Here is a 17,264-nt window from a genome sequence, read left to right as displayed (position 1 = left end):
AAATTGTCTTCATTACTCCATGCTAAAGACACATTGTCCTAGGCATCCTCTGGATAAGAATGAAATAGGCTACAGCAAAATTTTAAATACAGGAACCTCAGTTATTCAGAATGAAAAATCAGTGAGTGAGGTATGAACATATAAGTTAAAGTCACTGATAATTAAAACGATGTTCCTTCAAATACCGAGTCTTTTAATGGTTTATATACCTTGTGGTGAAAATCTTTCCAAAAGGTCCTGGGCACTTCTGTGTATTGGTTAATAGAACACAGTGAACTTAATCTGACTGCTTCTAGGAGGTTTGTTTTTGAGACACTGAAAGCATTTGTTTTTGCACTGAGCGTATCAGTGAGGCTACCAGAAACCAGCAGTTGGTGCTCCTTACACAGGTTTTCACTGATGCCACACTTCCCCCACATTATGGGCTGAATTTCATCCCCCTCCCAGCCAAATTCGTATGTTGATGTTCTAACACCTAATACCTTAAAATGTGAACTTATTTGGAGATAGGGTCTTTACAGAGGTAAGCAAGTTCAAATGAGGTCATTAGGATGGGCCCTAATCCAATATGGTCTGTGTCTTTATAAAGGGAGAAATTTGGACACAGAACACTTACAGAAGGAAGATGTAGGGAGAAGACGGCCATCTATGAGCCAAGGAGAGGCTGGGAATAGATCCTTCCCTCACAGCCCTCAGAAGGAACCAACCCTGCTGACACCTTGATTTTAGACTTCCCAGCCTCCAAACATGTGAGACAATACATTTCTGTTATTTAAGCCACCCTGTCTATGTACTCTGTTACAGCAGCCCTAAAAAACTAAAATACCTACCCCACACCCTTAATACTATAATAGTTGGAATTCCCTCTCCTTTCCTCATGTTCATCCCATTGACTAAGAACCAACAGAACTGACAGCACTTTGATGAGCTTTCACTTTCTGAACAAAGTACCGGACAGTGAGCTTGTCCTAAAAGAGTTTCCTTTGAGTTGATCTGCTCAAATGATTGAGTATGTAAGAACAAGTATTTGAATATTACTTTTCCTGAATTAAAAAGAAAAAGGAATGAGTTATCTAGGGTCTGTAACAACTTTTGAGTCTGACCCGCACTGTAGCAGGGGCTGATTCTAACACAGACGGGACTCTTCTATGAGATAACTGGAGAGTGCCAGTAGGATTCCAAATGGATCTTAAAACAAGTATATGCAGCTTCTTGCTTAAGACGTGTAAATAAAGTGGCAGCCAAGTCAACAGCCCCTTGTCTATTCCTTTTTTTAAGTAATTTTCAAGACAAGCTCAAACATAACTCTCACAGTTGGTAACTAGAGGAGTTAATGACTCCAAGCTCAAAAGGAATGACTTTTTTGAATTATCCATTTGACAAAAGTCTCCCTAAGGCAACACTTTTACCCCATGCCTGTGTCCCTTGTCGAAGGCAGCAATCGTGTATTAATTTACTTGAAGCCAAATCCCAGGAAGCACTAACCCTTGCCTTGTCTTTTTAAGAATACTGAGTTCACATTAGAAGACAAGTAACTCTAAATTACCTAGAAGCTTCTTGTTATGTGAACTGAAAGTTTCCTGGTAAATATTTTCTACAAACTACCAAATTAAGGACCTTTCATCTCAGTAGGACTGATGTGCTCTGAAGGCAGTTTGTTCCCTACTTGAAAAGATTAGAGAGTTAGCAAAACGTGTTCCTCTCCAGTGCACTGCCTTCACTGGCTTGTTGCAAATATCACAACAAATACATCAGTTTTAGAGTTAATCGTTGCCTTTGCTTCTGCATCAAAATGTACCACGCCTAGAAGAAGTAACTTCTGGTTCTTACTGGAACCCACTCACGTGGAGGGGGGCCCAGCAGAGACAGGTCAGAAGGTCCCCCCCCCCCCAAGGCCCTGCAGCATAAAGCTTAGTTTTGCAGGGATCAATGGGACAAATGGTAGCAGAAGACATGCTCCTGGCAGGGTACTGAAGGTCAAATCAGGGCTGGCAGCCTTTTTTGTAAATAAGTTGGGCTTTCAGATCTTCCTCCTGTTGGGAGTCAAATAGTTCATAGTTTGGTGGTACTACCTGGGTAAGAAATCCATTATTGGATCGACACGTAACATTTTAAGTTGCTTGCATGTTGGCAGGAATTAGGCTTTTTCTGTGTGATCAAATTGATGCTAGCCAGATGAGAGGACTGGCCCCCCAGGGGGGGCTGTGGTGGGCAGGGCCACCAAAAAGGATAAAAGAGGAAACTGGAGACAAATGTCCAGCCTCCAGAACCGTGAAAAAATAAATTTCTGTTGTTTAAACCATCCATTTGTAGTACTTGGTTACAGCAGCCCTAGCAAACTAGTACATTTGCCTTGCTTTAGTCTTCTTTATTTGTGTGAAGCTCTGTAAGAGATTGGAAATGCCTTTCTCCAAATACTTTGCTTCTTATTGTGGTGAGCTACAACTATAAATTCAGCCCACATCCAACCCTGTTGGATCATTTGAGGTATATTAAAATCTATCTAAGTCCTGTTCTTGATGAGACACTTATCAAGTCTGCCATTGAAAACGTATACCTAGAGGAGATGCTGAGCTAATCCTAAATGTAAAGAGAGTTCATGGAGCCAGAGATGATGATAACTTATTATCTGTCAGTGCTTACCATCCATCAGCACCTTAAATGCACAGACTCAATTCTTATGACAATTCTATGATTTGAATTTTAATGCAGACTAATGAATAGTTACTACTCTATCCCTCTTTACATGAGAAAGATGAAGCATAGAGAAAATAGGGTGCTTTCTTAAGATCATACAACTAGTAACTGAATAAAAGGAATTTAAATCTCAGCAGTTAGATGCTAGAGCCTGAGCTTGTAATCACTCTGCTATTCTGCCAAGACATTTCATTTTAGCAATGGAAAAACAAACTGAAGTTGGAACCCTACCTCACGCCACATATAAAACTAGATTAAAGACCTAAATGTAAGAGCAAACTATAAAATTCCAAGAAGAAAACAAAGATATGTCTTTTTGATCTGTCATTAGACAATGATTTCTTAGACATGATACCAAATGCACAAACAAAAAATAATTAATTTTAAACTTTTGCACTTTAAAGGACAGTATCAAGAAAGTTCAAAGACAATCCACAGAACAGGAAAAAATATTTGTAAATCATATATCTGATAAAGGTCTAGTATCCAGAATATATAAAGAACTCTTAAAACTCAACAACAAAAAGACAAACAGCCCAATTAAAAAATAGGCAAAGAACCTGAATAGATATTTTCCCAGAGAAGATATACAATGGCCAACAGGTAAAGATGCTCAATATCATTAGTTATTAGGGAAATGCAAATCAAAACCATGAAGAGATACCACCTCACACCTTCTAGAATAGCTATAATTAAAAAAATTTTAAAGACAATAACAAGTATTAGGTATAATGCGGAGAAATTAGAACCTCTTACCTTACTGATAGGAAAGTAAAATGGTGCAGTTGCTATAGGAAACGGTATGGCAGTTCTTCAAAAAGTTAAACTTAATTACCATACAACCCAGCCGTTTTACTCTTGTATATATGCAAGAGAACTGAAAACATACTTCCACACAAAAACATTTTCATGAGTGTTCACAGAAGTATTATCATAATAGTCTAAAAGTGGAAACAAACCAAATGTTTATCAACTGACGAATGTATAAACAAAATGTGGTATACCCATACAATAGAATATTATGCAGCCATAAAAAGGAATTAATTACTGATACATCTACACCACAGATGAACCTTGAAAACATTACACTACATGAAAAAAGTCAAACACAAAAGATCACGTATTGTATGATTCCATTTATATGAAATGTCCAGAACAGGCAAATCTATAGAGACAGAAAATAGATTTGTGGTACCCCACTGTTCATTGCAGCACTGTTTACAATAGCCAAGACATGGAAGCTACCTAAATGTCCATCGACAGAGGAATGGATAAAGAAGAGGTGGTACATATATACAAGGGAATATTAGCCATAAAAAAGAATGAAATAATGCTATTTGCAGCAACGTGGATGGACCTAGGAATTATAATACTAAGTGAAGTAAGTCAGACAGAGAAAGACAAATATCATGTGATATCACTCATATGTGGAATCTAATTTAAAAAAAAATGATACTAATGAACTTATTTATAAAACAGAAACAGACTCACAGATTGCAAAAACAAACTTAGTTACCAAAAGGGAAACATGGCGGGGAGGGATAAATTAGGAGTTTGGGATTAGCATACACACACTACTATATATAAAATAGATAATCAACAAGGACTGACTGTAAAGCACATGGAACTCAATATTATGTGATAAACTATACGGGTAAAGAATCTGAAAAAGAATGAATAGATGTATAACTGAATTACTTTGCTGTACACCTGAAACTAACACAACATTGTAAATCAACTATACTCCAATAAAATTAAAAGTTAAAAAAAAGAGAAAATAGATTAGTGGTTGCCAGAGACTGAGTGAAGGCAGAATGGGGAGTGACCATTAATAGCCTAGGGTTTCTTTCTGGAACAGTGAGAATGTGGTGGTCGCACATCTTTGTGAGTATATTCAAAACCACTGAATTGTATGCTTTAAAAGAGTGAATTTAAGGGTATGTGAATTAAATGTCCCTAAAAAAATGTAGGTCCCTTAAATAAACTTTAGCCAAGATAAAAGCAAAATAATTTCAGATGTGCTGTATTTGTTTATTAGGGAACGTCTTCGGGGGAACAAAAGGTCTGTCCCTTTCCTTTAATATGTATGTACATTAAAAATAATCTTAAAGCTCCAAAGGGGACTTTCAAAACGACTTAAATAGCTGTCGCACATACTGATAATATAGTTATGTGGAAATAGTTGGAAAACTAAGCTGTTTTGTGGAAAAAGGAAATTTCAACTTTGCTTTGAACTAAAACTTCCTCCAGATAATCGAGAACTAAAACTAACCAGATTTAACATACATTTAAAAAAATTCAGTACATTCAAATAAGATTTATAGATATTGAAAATGTAGAATTTTGGATTTGGACTCTGCCACTGATAAAAGACCTTGGGCAAGTTTTCTAATCTCTTTGAACATGAGTTTTCCTATTTGTGAAATAGGCAAAATAATATCTCCTGTGCAGGGGATTTGCCAACATTCAACGAAATAACAAATTCACAGTACCTGATGCGTATTTCATTTCACGGTGGCTGTGTTGATGATGAGGAGGAGGAGGGACGCAAGGATCCCAAATGAGCTAAGTTCCTGCAGACCCAACAATCCCCGGCACAGGGCTAGACATGAAGTAGGTCCTAAACAAACACATGTGAGTTGATCAGTTATTTCCTACTGGAAACCACACAAATTGAAAACATTTGTCTTCTGATTTGTCATCTCTTTTCAAGGGACCTCCTACCCCTAGGCTTTAGCATATACTCTTTAACTAGCAAATGCACCCTCCCCACTCATTAATACTGGCTCAGGGCAAGCTACTCTACGATATTATTTTCTTTTGATTATATTTTCCCCATCTAAGAATGTTTACTCATTCTGTATTATGCCAAACCGCATAATCTGGAAGAAGGTACTACAAGTCCAGTTGGAAAGACCTAATTGGGCTTCAGCCATTGCTGGGAAAGTTGTAGTCCTTACTTAAAATCATTACTATTTTAACTGGCCAAGTGCCCTTTTGTTCCCAGATTAATAATCTCTGCATCATGCCTGAAGCCATGACGTTATTTTCACTTTTACGCTAAATTTCACCAGATTCTTTTTGAAAGAAAAGCACACCCTCATTTTCAGAGGTCAAAACTCCTGTGAGTTTTTCTAGTTGTCTATTTCAGAGGCCTAAGCTTTTGAAAAGAAATCTCACCGCATTGCTTTTAGCTCTCTTTGGCCCATCCATTGAGCCAGCTATTTTCACTGGCAAAAGGAAACAATATTTGGTTACTGTTCATTTATTTGTTTCAGAGAAACTTTGTCATACCCCAGTTTAAACCATACATATTAACATTAGTCTAGAAACAATGCAATATTTGGGGACCAAATCGGTTTCAGACCATTGCATTGGAATATTACGATAGACTGAATTATATACAATACGTTCAAGCTAATATGGCCCCCTCACCAAATTACTAAAAAGTCTAAAAGTAAAAACAAGCTGATGTCAAAGCATAAAAGAGAAATGTTGTTTCTTCAATAGGGTGTTTAATCAAATGTAAAATTTTGAAACTATTCAGCTAATTCTCAAGTGTTCCATGGTAATTAACCGGGCTACTGAAAACCTAAAATAATCCAAAACCTTTGCTTTTGCCTCCTCCAAGATAAAATTTGAATCCATTCTTGGTAACAAGGAAAATAATGTATTGGTTTCCATGCCTTTCTTTTCCCCTGTCACCCTCTCACCTCCAAGTTCTGAAATAGCCCAAAGTCAGAGATATGTTAATGTCCAACCCAAGGGCCAGTTAACTGATGGTTTGTGAAATTTGCCTCTGAAAATCTGAAGCCGACTGCAATTCCAGGAAGATTTCTGAGGAAGAGACAGTCTACTCGATCAGTTCAGGAGGCTCCAGTTAACCCTGTCACCATGGGGCCCACCCGGGGCCCATCAGCCCAGTCCTGCCCCCGTGAGGGGGCATTTGTGGGAGGGAATGAAATTGCCCTTGGATGTGAACTCCTCTCCCCAGCTTCCTCTCAACAGCCTATTATTGATTTATTGTCTGTATATTTGTCTAAACCCTAAAGCTATTTATCTTTTCACCGGGATAACAAGTTCTGTATGTATTCAATCTACTACATAAGATAGAACTTCTTTTCTATTTTTCCCTTAAACTAGCTCCTTTAAGCTTCAAAAAGATTCTGAGATTTGGGGAACAAGTTCTTACACAGATTTTCTCTACCTTTCATGATTTTGTGGACTTTCATCAGTTCCCCTCAGCTTTAGCCTTTTACCGCCAATACTTTCATCCCAGCAGGCATCAAGAAAGAGGTGGGAGAGAAGACAGTAAACTATGGGGGTGGGGGGAGAATGGAATAAAAGACACAGGATGCGGGAGCCGGAGAAAGATGAAGGCTTGAAGGGTTGGCCATTGCACTAGAAAAGGCTTCTGGTAAAATAACAGTGATAACCTTGGAAGAAACTGTTTCACATTCATTTATTTAGCCATTTCAAGTGGTATGTACTTGAAAGGAAGAAAGAGATACAGGTTAGACCTATTGCTACATGTGCCAATAGGATTAAAAACAGTCTTGCTTTACTAAAGACTTTAAGTCACATATATTGAAACCTCACTGACAAAAACAAATCCCATATTGTAGGGTTCCATTTATGTGAAATATCCAGAATAGGTAAATCCATAGAGACAGAAAGAAGATGAGTAGTTGCCAGGGGCTGGCGTGAGGGAGGGAGTCGAGGGGGAGGTGGTGGTGGACTGCTTAATGGGGGTGGGGTTTCCTCTTGGGGTGATGAAAATGCTTAGAAACTGGAGAGAGGTGATGACTGCACAACATGGTGAATGTATGAAACACCACTGAACTGTATACTTTAAAACAGTTAATTCTATATTATGTGAGTTTTCACTTAAATTATAATCCAGTCTCATTACGTATACTATATATGCATATAAATATATATAAGTTGCATTCAATTTAACAAATATGATATGAGTGTCAATGATATGCTAACCACTTTGCAACTATTGGGGATTCATCAGTGAAAAAGATACAGCTCTTACGGGAGTTTTTAATAAATTAACCATGAAAAATCACCCTGCAGTGTGAGAAGTAGTGTAACAGGGAAAGCACAGACAGCTGTGGGAAGGATGGACGGTTCACAGAGACTTAGAGGATCATGGAAGGCTTCCTACAAAAGTAACATTTAAATGGAATTAAAAGGTGCCATTCATTCCACAAACGTGTACTAGAAGGTATTAGTCACTGGTACAGGCCCTAGGGACACAGCCGTGAACAAAATGAAGTCCCGCCCTCATAGACCTTACATCCTCGTAGGAGAGACAAAGGATACAAGTAAGTATACAAGTATAAGTGATAAATGCCATGGAGAAAAATAAAATAGGTAAGGGGGTAGAGAGGTGTACGTGGGGAGCAAAGGTCCAAGTGCAGCTTCAGACAGTCGGGTCAAGGACTCCCCCACTAGTAGGCTGATATTTGAGCAGAAACCCAAAGTTAGTGAGGGTGGAAGTCGGGTTGCTGTCTAGGGAAACAGCAGTCCAGGCCAGTCATAGCAAGTGCAGAGACTCAGATGCAGAAGAATTCTTGGTGGGCTTAAGGAAAAACAAGGGGGACGGTAGGTGTGGAACACAGTGGGTAAGAGGAAGAGGGGCAGGAAATGCGACCGGGAGCATCAGTGTGGCCTCTCGTCCGTAAGACACAGGCTTGACTCTAAGACGGGAGGACTCTGGACGATCCTAAGCAGAGCAGCAAATTTAAACAGCGCTCCTCTAGCTGCTGTGCTGAGAAAGCAGATGAAAGGGCACAAGAGGGGAAGCAGGAAGATGAGTTAGGAAGCTGTTGTGTTTAACCAGGCGAGAGACAAGGCGGGGCTTGGGCCAGATACAGACGTACGGGCGGCAGGAAATGACTTGATCCTGGATTGATGTTCTCTGAAGGTGGAACCAACAGTTTTGTGATGGATTAGATGTGGGTAATGAGGGATGGGATGATACCAAGGTTTTGGCCTGATCGTGGGGAAGAGTGGAGTTGACATTTGCTGAGATGCGGAAGACTGCAGGAAGAACAGGTTTGCTGGATGGGAATCAGGGGTCAAGGTTCTGAACATGTGAGGTTTGAGATGCCCAAGAGACATCCCAGTTGTGATCCTGAAATAAGAAGCAGGAGTTCAGGTGAAATTCTGGATTAGAGGACAAAGCAAGTTGGGAGACATCAGCAAACAGATGGTATTTAAACCCTGAAACTGAATGAGATCACCTAGGAGTGAGTTACCCAATGTTTGAAAGTCAAGTAAGAAACAGACAGCCCTGAGTCTTATGCTGAGCAGATCATTTATGTGGGGAGGGAAGCAGTTGTTACAGAGCTTGGAAACTCAGCAAGCATTTACATGCCAGATCCAGTTTTCACCAGACATCTCAAAATGGTTCAGGAAAGAGTCAACACATGTGTACAGACAGGAAAGGTGGCATATCTCCAAAGACAGATAGGAGCTGATTTAAGCAGGAGAGACTGGACAGTCATGGATCACAGCTTGCTGCTGCCCTGCCTGCTCTGCTCTACAGATTTCAGGGACGTTGTGTTCTTAACAGGAACTGTATCCCAGTTCAAGAAAGCTAGAAGCACAGGATGGATTGCCTCTGAGTTTATCCCATCTTGTTTTGTTCCATTTTATTATTTTGAATGAACACTTGTGTTTCCAGTAATTGGAGAAACATTTCAAAATATATACCATGAGATTTTTTTTTTTTTTTTTAGCATGAGATTTTTTAACCAGCAAGATCATTTCTTTTTCACTCTCTTCAGCTAGCAGAAAGGTAAGGAATAGACCAACTTTTGCTGTCAGAGGGACTGGTTGTTATTCAGGGCTCCATCTTCAGACAGACCATGTATCAGTGGCCCCAAATGCCCACTCCCCCCTCCAGCTGGCCTAAGTGCTAGAAGACCCTTAGGACAGGAATCCCCCCCGTAACATGTACCTGGTGATCAAACATCATTTGCAACACTACGCTAGTGCACATGTTACCGAACCAAATTCATTTGCCCAACTTGCAGCAAGCCAGACACTGAGCACTGAGGTTTGCAGCAGAGAAAGGGTTTACTCATGAGGCAGCCGAACTAGGAGACAGGAGAACAAGTCTCGAATCTGCCTCACCAAGGCGAGGGGCTTGGGGTATTTGTGGCTGGAGAGTATAAGGTGTTTGGAGGTACAGAAAAAGGTGAGGTAATCGCTGCTCTACACAGGCCTGTCTGAATTACACGCTTTTTCATGGGATGCATGTTCAGGAAATGGAGGCGTTAGCATGTCTGAGGGTGGAGTTTGTGACCCTCTGACGTCAAAAGGTTACTGAGCGGACACTTGCGCATGCCCAGTTGGCGGGTTGGTGGTCCCAGCCAGTTTTAATTGGCTCAGGTTCGAATCGGACAGCAGCTGACTCCAAGTTCCTGAAAAACAACTTAATCAACCATTACCACAGCGATCCATACGTCAGAAGTGTTATCTATAGGGGGCAGTTAAAGGAGTCGTGTGATATATATTGCCTAAGCTATGTGAAGCTAGGAGGGTATGCAATTTGCAAGAACATTAGTCAGTGAAGGCAGGTTACAGGATATTCTTTCTTAATTAATTAAGCTATAGTTTAAGGGATCTAACTGATGATTGCCCTCAGTTTCACAGATAGAAATTATACTGCCTGTTCTCATTTAGCTTTCAAGTGAAGAGTTCTTTATGGTAACCCTGCAGGTTGTTGTTGGTTGGTCTGTCTTACTGATTTTTCTTTGGCTCTCACTCACCCAGAATTCCCCATTATTGACCCAGAACTCCCACATTTACTGGTTACCTTATTAAAGTTAGATTCTGCATTTCATAATCTACAGTGGTAACACTTTTGTTCAATTTGCTGACACACTGAACCTGACCAAAACTGCTTGGACCAGGATCCCTGTAAGAACTGTTGATTGCATTTATTCCTTTCCTGGGGCAAAAAGCTTCCATTTCCTTTAAGACAATATCCTTCACAGCAAAACCAGATCTGTTTCCTAGCAAAGCTACCAAAACCCCTGGCTACTATTGCCAGTTGTCAGTGGACACTCATAACATAATCTGCCCTGGCAGAGCTAACCGTACAAAGAGAGGGGCTGGGGGGCTGCTGCCTGGTAGGATTTAAGGACAGGGGAGAGGCTCCCATGCAGAACTCCCTCCCAGGCCACCTGAGCCCTGCTGCCTGGAACTCCACCGCGAGTGAATCATTTGTTTACAGTCCACATTGCCTTTTGGAAAACATTCTTCAAAGAGGTATCGTATTTAAGTCAGTTGGTGGTTAAGAGGGTGGTGGTGGGGAATTACAAAGAGAGGCAAAGAGGAAGAGAGTTGAAATGAAGGTGGTAACGTACAACTTTGTGTGCGGAGAGCCTTATTAAGGATTGTATTGCAACACTGGTGTAAACAGGGTAGGTAACGATTATGAGAGAATGATTTCCAGCATGGCTCAAACCCACAGGCTCATGCCTAATGTGGTCTTATTATTTATTACGTATTTGTAGGAAAGCTTAATAAATTAGTGAAGATTCAACCTGATTTGTAATTGGCCTACTAATTCAATATAGATTATAGGTTTTGATTAAGACAGCGATTCTCAGCTGTGGGCAGTTTTGCCCTATCCTCCCAGGGGTTACTGGCAATATCTGGAGACATTTTTGTTTGTCACAAGTAGGGGATGGGAGCGGGTGTTACTGGCATTGAAGGGGTAGAGGCCAGGGATGCTGCTAGACATCCTTCAAGGCACATGGAAGCCTCTTCCAGAAAAGGACGATCTAACCTGAAATATCAATTGTGCTGCAGTTGAAAATCCCTGCTTTAGGGTTATAGGTGAGTAGCCAGGATTGTAGAAATGACAGAACTGTCATGTAGTAATTTCTAGTTACATCTTGCACAGGAACAGGAATGCATGGATATAGAGCACGAAGGCAAAAAGAGGCGCTGAATGTTGTTCATCTTCAGAAATTCATCGTTACATCCAGCCCCACAGTCTGCTATTTGGAGCGTTGGTTTTTGGCCTCTACATTTAATCTCTTCATCACCATCTCAGAAGCCAGAAGGAGAAGGTTAGGAATCTTAGCCAATTCGTTTTAAGAAGCTCTGGGCCCCTGTTTCAGTGATACCTCTTATCAGTAAGTTCTATGGGAGGCAATTTCCTATAAATAAATCACTCAATTGATGGATCTTGATGAGGGCAAGAATGTCTTAGTTCCCAGCTTCTAACTGTTCCAGCCAAATTCATGGCAGACAGATGCCATGAGAAGCCATCTTCTTCTCTAGCCTCTTCCGTATTTCCTTCCCTCTGATGAGAGTAGTTCCCTCCCACCGCCCCTCCAGCACAGTGTGCACTCTTTAGCCCTCACCCCCCCCCTTTCCCAAGAGCACGAGCAGGTGACTAAGAGCTGGCATGGAAGGAGCTGCCGTCACTTACTTCCTGTTACCGATCAATGCACTTTAATAGCAACTCATCCACAGCAACCACGACTTCATAGGGTACTTGGGGAATAAAAGGATTTCTCCATTCCACCTTCCACTTTGGCAAAGCCACTCTAGACTTTAAAAGCAGCAGAGAAATCTTGAGAGACGGCAAACCAAATTTGAAAATTTCACTAAGCCTACTGCTTTGTCTGAAGGTAAGTCTGATTTGGTCTTGAAAACTCATCTGGGAAAGAGGAGAGGTGTCATGATCAGTGCATGCTCAGAAGGGACCAGCAGTGAACCTCTGTTACCTGACACCCCCTGACTTAGGGAAGACCTACCAACTTGGCCAACCTGGGAGTAGAAGTTTTTTTCAATCCTTCCTGAACAATCCATACCCTTAAAAGAACAGCCTCTGCTAGCTATCTGCTCCCTGCAAGCTTTCTTCTGGTGTTGGACAATCAGTCAATCAACCTTAACACCAAGGTTTCTGAAACACATTTTTAATATCTTCTTGCACATATTACTGGAACCTACATTACTATCGGATGACTCTTTTTCTTTTAATGCCAGAAGTGCCCTGACGTAGCCCCGTGGAGCCCTCCTTTAACCCTCCTATATTCTGACTCTGATTGTTTAGTTTCTGATAATACGTGTCCCTGGAATGCCCCTCTTGGCTAATGGAGGCATCACTGTACTGCAGTCACAATCCCTCTTTAGGAGACTCTGGTTTTAACCCGATTGGAACCTGACTGGTATCTGCAGGATAAAAGAGAAATGTTGCTGAGTAGTCAAGAGAATTTGTCCAGACCTCCGGCCACAGGGAGAAAAGGAAGGAGGGTGGGAAGGAACCAAACTAATCTTCATTCTTCCAGCAGAGATACAGAGGCTGGGAAACATCTCATCTATAACAACCAAATCACGGCTCACTCCCTTTTATGCTCCTTTCTGTAAGGCACTTCAAGAGGAAGAAAAAATTAAGTCCCTCTTTTCCCCTTGCCTTTATTCTTTCAGCCAAGTTGTGACAAGCCACTGATTTCTACCCTATAAATTATTTAAAATTCCACCTTCACATTGGGATTGGAAAATCAATCTCCCTGATTAAAAAGTGACCAGCTTCACATTTCTAAATGTCTCTTTAATCTTTTAATTATGTCTGGTTACAGACAGCATGAGTCTCAAAGAAGCAGAGAAATGCACTCTGTGCTAACTGAACTCAAAAGATCTAGAAGTCCATCAGCCTTTTTACTTAACCATGTGGCAGTGTTACCGTCACATAGGACTGCTTGTAGAAACAGTGCCTGAAGACGAGTATCTTCATATACTCTGATTTCAATGTCATGTGTGAAGTTCTGTTGTTTCTAATTTCCCCAACTAAATTAAATATTATTGCATCTAACTGGAGACTTTGTAGACGCAAACGCTAGTTTTAATACAAAGCACTGAGGCATATGAATTCATGCACAGGCCTGAGAATTCACCCCAAATCCACCATCGTAAATAGGGCAAGCCAAAGCAACCCAGCTAAATGTATACATTTTTAAATTGACTCCGGTGCCAAGATTGTTGGAAGAAGAATTACAACCACTTCAACAACCCAATTCTTCATGAAAAACTACTCCTCTCTAGTGAGCTAGATGAAAAACAGTCTCCAGCAGGCTTTGAAATGTAAGCAACAGACGATGGAGTGCAAAACAAGGGGAGAGGGATCCAGGTAAGCTGTACAGTGATTCTTGGAGACGTCATTTATTATGTGTGTTGTTTGAAAATGCGGTGAAGTCTGCGATAATGTGGCCCAAGAAACCAAAGCATTTCAAAGCCCAAAACACAGACATGCAGCCAGCTATTCTTAACTCGATATCCCAGGGGCCATCAGCAGAAATCCCTGCTGACTAATAAGCTTGCTTAAACACCGTAAACCACTGTTTTAAAATATTCTTGCCGTGATATGAATTGCACTGTAAATTTCACAGCTCCTTTTCCAAGTGTCTAGCGGAGAAAAAGCACATTTAGCGTTTTGAGGTCCAGTCTAAACAGAGACCAGAATGGAGGCTCCAGGGAGACACTTCAGAATGGAAATGGACGATTCCAATTCCCTCACTTGTAAGTCTGTGCCTGGTTGGGATGTTTGTTTGGGCATATGAAACACAGGGGAATCTGAAGCACCACAAGAGATGGTTGCAGGCAAGAGGAGAGATTCACTGGGAAGGTTCTACGGCCGTGAACCACTCTGATGGTCTAACCTGCCTTCGGCCTAGCAAGTTCAGTGGGCTTTTTCCATCTCATCTAGGCGGGGAAGTGACAGCATCCACTGGAGATGATGTGTTCTGTGGTCTTACCACCATGTGCTTGTGATAAGATGAGTCTGTATAACTCTTGAACTTAAAGGACAACCTCCCTATCTATCCTTGTGTTTCAAGGACCACACCTGAAATCTCTTGGAAATAAAGAAAACTTGTATTCTCCAAGACTATTCTGAAAAAGACAATTTAAGTCATGTCTCCTATAATATTGCACAAAATTCTTCTAATCTCAAGTCCCAGATGCCTCAAAAATCCAACCTTGAGCTAATTTACACACTCCTGTTGAGTTGACATGGCACTGTCATGGCCTAATGATTTCCTTTATAAAATCAACTTTTTAAAAATGTTGTGTATTTATGTCCTTATGACTTAATTTTTAATTTTCCTGGTCTGAAGCCCTATAATCATCTCTGGAGAACACACTGGATCTGTTCCTTCCCATGGGATTGGAAGGATCTTCAGCTCAAAGCACTGCCCTTCTGACCTAACCTGAGTTAAATATAAAGGCCAGAACAGTGAAGCAAGACAAACCATCGAACACTCATTAGGCATCTACAGAGGCCAAGTGATAGAGGGCTATAGAGATAAATATACATAGAGATATCCATATAGACATACATTTAAATCTACAGGTATAGCCGGAGAGAGAGAGAGAGAGAGAGTTTAAAATCAAGTGAAACATACTAAAATAACTAAATAAACACAAAGTAGAATAAAATAAATTTCAAAAGAGAGGAATACTGATTTGTGCAAAAAGGTAATAAATTTCCTTTTAGGTGTATTGATTGTGAATTTCCTAAGAGGTGGGGATGAGTGTGTAGGTTAGCTGTCATTATCATAAAAGTCATAATTAGAGCCCTGGAAGTAAATGAGATTCCCCTGGGGAAAGAAATGAAAGAGACATGATCAGCAATAATATTGGTGAATCAAAAAGCGTAAGCTCAAAGAAGTCCTTGTAAAAGAGTTTAATCTAAAAAGGTGTTTCACGGAGTCAGATGTTGCAGAGTTCAAGGAAACACTAACACAAGAGGCCTCTGGCTGGTAGATCCCTTCGGAGCAAGGCGTGTGCCAAGCACAGTGGGAAAGAAATGGGGAAGGCATGGTTTCGGCACACAAAGGACTTCTAACAATAACTGGGAGGACAGAGCTGACCCAAAGAGTGGAACTAAAACTCAGAGCTAAATTGCGTGATGCCAATTATAGAAGGTGGGAGGTTCTACAATGGTCCAAGATGCCGGGCTGCCAAGGAGCCCTAGACCCCACAAAGAGCAAAAGCAGATGCTGCCCAGATTGCTGCAGTAAGGATGACCCTGAGGCTAGAACTTTTTAAAAATAAATTGCCCTAATATAATGTAATTGCCCAAGCTAGAAAATGATGAAGGCTGTTTAGCCAAACATTGCTCCTGCATTCATGAATGGAAGAGTGAATGGAAGATTTGACAGGAAATGCCCCACTCCAGCTCTGTGGATGAAAGCTACCAGTGTATGAAAAGACACATGATAAAATTTAAAAAAAAAAGACACATGAACTCTTCATCACACCATCTCCTCTCGCCCTTTATTCTCATTGCAGATTCTCACAGCCAAAGACTCTTATCTGCAGACCTGCCAAAGGAAGTGATTGCCAAAGGGTCTTTTAAATGAACAATGGAGACAATCTGTTGCCTCTTTTCATTCCGAACCACCACGGTATTGGATTTGAAGTGCTATTTGGGCATTTAAAAATAATGTTAGTGTTCCTTAGCTCTATTTGCAGCTCTTAGCACTTAGCTCTTAGCACTTAGCAGCACTTAGCACTTAGCTTTATTTGCAGCACTAGAGAACCAGTAATCCAGGAGCTCAGAAAAGAATAGTGGTTTATTAGGATCAGCAAATAGTCAAGAAAATACATTCTAAAGGAAGAAAATAGCAAAGGATGACGATTCATATGTCAGGAAAATAACCTCAACTCGTATAATCCAAACATTGTTTGATTTATTCATTCATTCATTAAATATGCATTAAGTGCCAACTTCATGCCCAGCATTGCATGAAGGGTGGGGCTACATGTAAGAAGAGCATATGGTCTCTCCATTTGAGAGGTTCACTCCCTGATGGCGAAGGAAGAAAAAATAATATCTACCATTTATTCTGCACCTACTTCCCATCAAGAAATGCCCATAACCCTTTATCTGGCTTTGTTCATTTAATACAACCAGTCTGGGAGTTAGGTATTATTATCTCAATCTGATATAGCAGTAAATTTAGGTGTATAGCAAGAAAGACTGAGTAATTGACCAAAGTCACACAGCCAATATGTGGAATTCAAACCCAGCTCCCCTGCAAAAGACCATATTCTTTGCACTGCACCACAGGGCCTCCTGAAATGAAGAAGACCTTCAACCTGCCCTCAAAGATTAATCACAGACATGTTTAGAAATAATAACAATGATATGATTATTGTAATAATACCATCACTTCCAAGGCCTACCTAGGATTCTTGTCAGCACTGAGGAGCATTTTTGAACCCATACACACCACTGGATCAACTCTGAAGGGCATAGCCTGGGGAGTCTCTCCATGATGAGGAGAAGATGTATTTAGAGCTTCTATCCATATCTGGTGATGCTCCTCTAGGGTACAGGGCCTGCTAAAATATAGCGTCTAGCTATCTGTTTATCTATCTATTTATCTGATCTATCATCTATCACATATAGCTATATATCTAGGATAGAGCATATAGCTATATGGACTCATTTCCAACCTTCACACTAGCCAGAGCCTTGGATCCTACATAAAGAGTATCAAGAAAAACTGACCTAGGCATTTTTATCA

The 17,264-nt window shown here is 40.6% G+C and overlaps 2 long non-coding RNA genes across 5 annotated transcripts in view; one reads left to right on the top strand and one right to left on the bottom strand.

The window, feature by feature from the left end:
- Positions 1–17,264, bottom strand: part of LOC309638861 — a 109,835-nt gene that overhangs the window by 53,966 nt on the left and 38,605 nt on the right. The window contains exon 2 of the long non-coding RNA XR_014251363.1: positions 5,190–5,317. This is a non-coding gene — a long non-coding RNA (uncharacterized lncRNA). The remainder of the gene's footprint in view (positions 1–5,189; positions 5,318–17,264) is intronic.
- The window catches only part of LOC309638849, a 93,608-nt gene that overhangs the window by 71,484 nt on the left and 4,860 nt on the right, over positions 1–17,264 (top strand). For 3 of the 4 annotated variants that reach the window (XR_014251329.1, XR_014251330.1, XR_014251332.1), the window contains one exon: positions 16,024–16,179. This is a non-coding gene — a long non-coding RNA (uncharacterized lncRNA). The remainder of the gene's footprint in view (positions 1–16,023; positions 16,180–17,264) is intronic. The other variant, XR_014251331.1, reaches the window with a different exon arrangement.

Source organism: Balaenoptera physalus, assembly GCF_965194825.1.
Source record: "Balaenoptera physalus genome assembly, chromosome: 11".
Taxonomy (NCBI): domain Eukaryota; kingdom Metazoa; phylum Chordata; class Mammalia; order Artiodactyla; family Balaenopteridae; genus Balaenoptera; species Balaenoptera physalus.
Note: the sequence above shows the minus strand (reverse complement) of the source record. Positions and strands in the feature narration are given on the sequence as shown.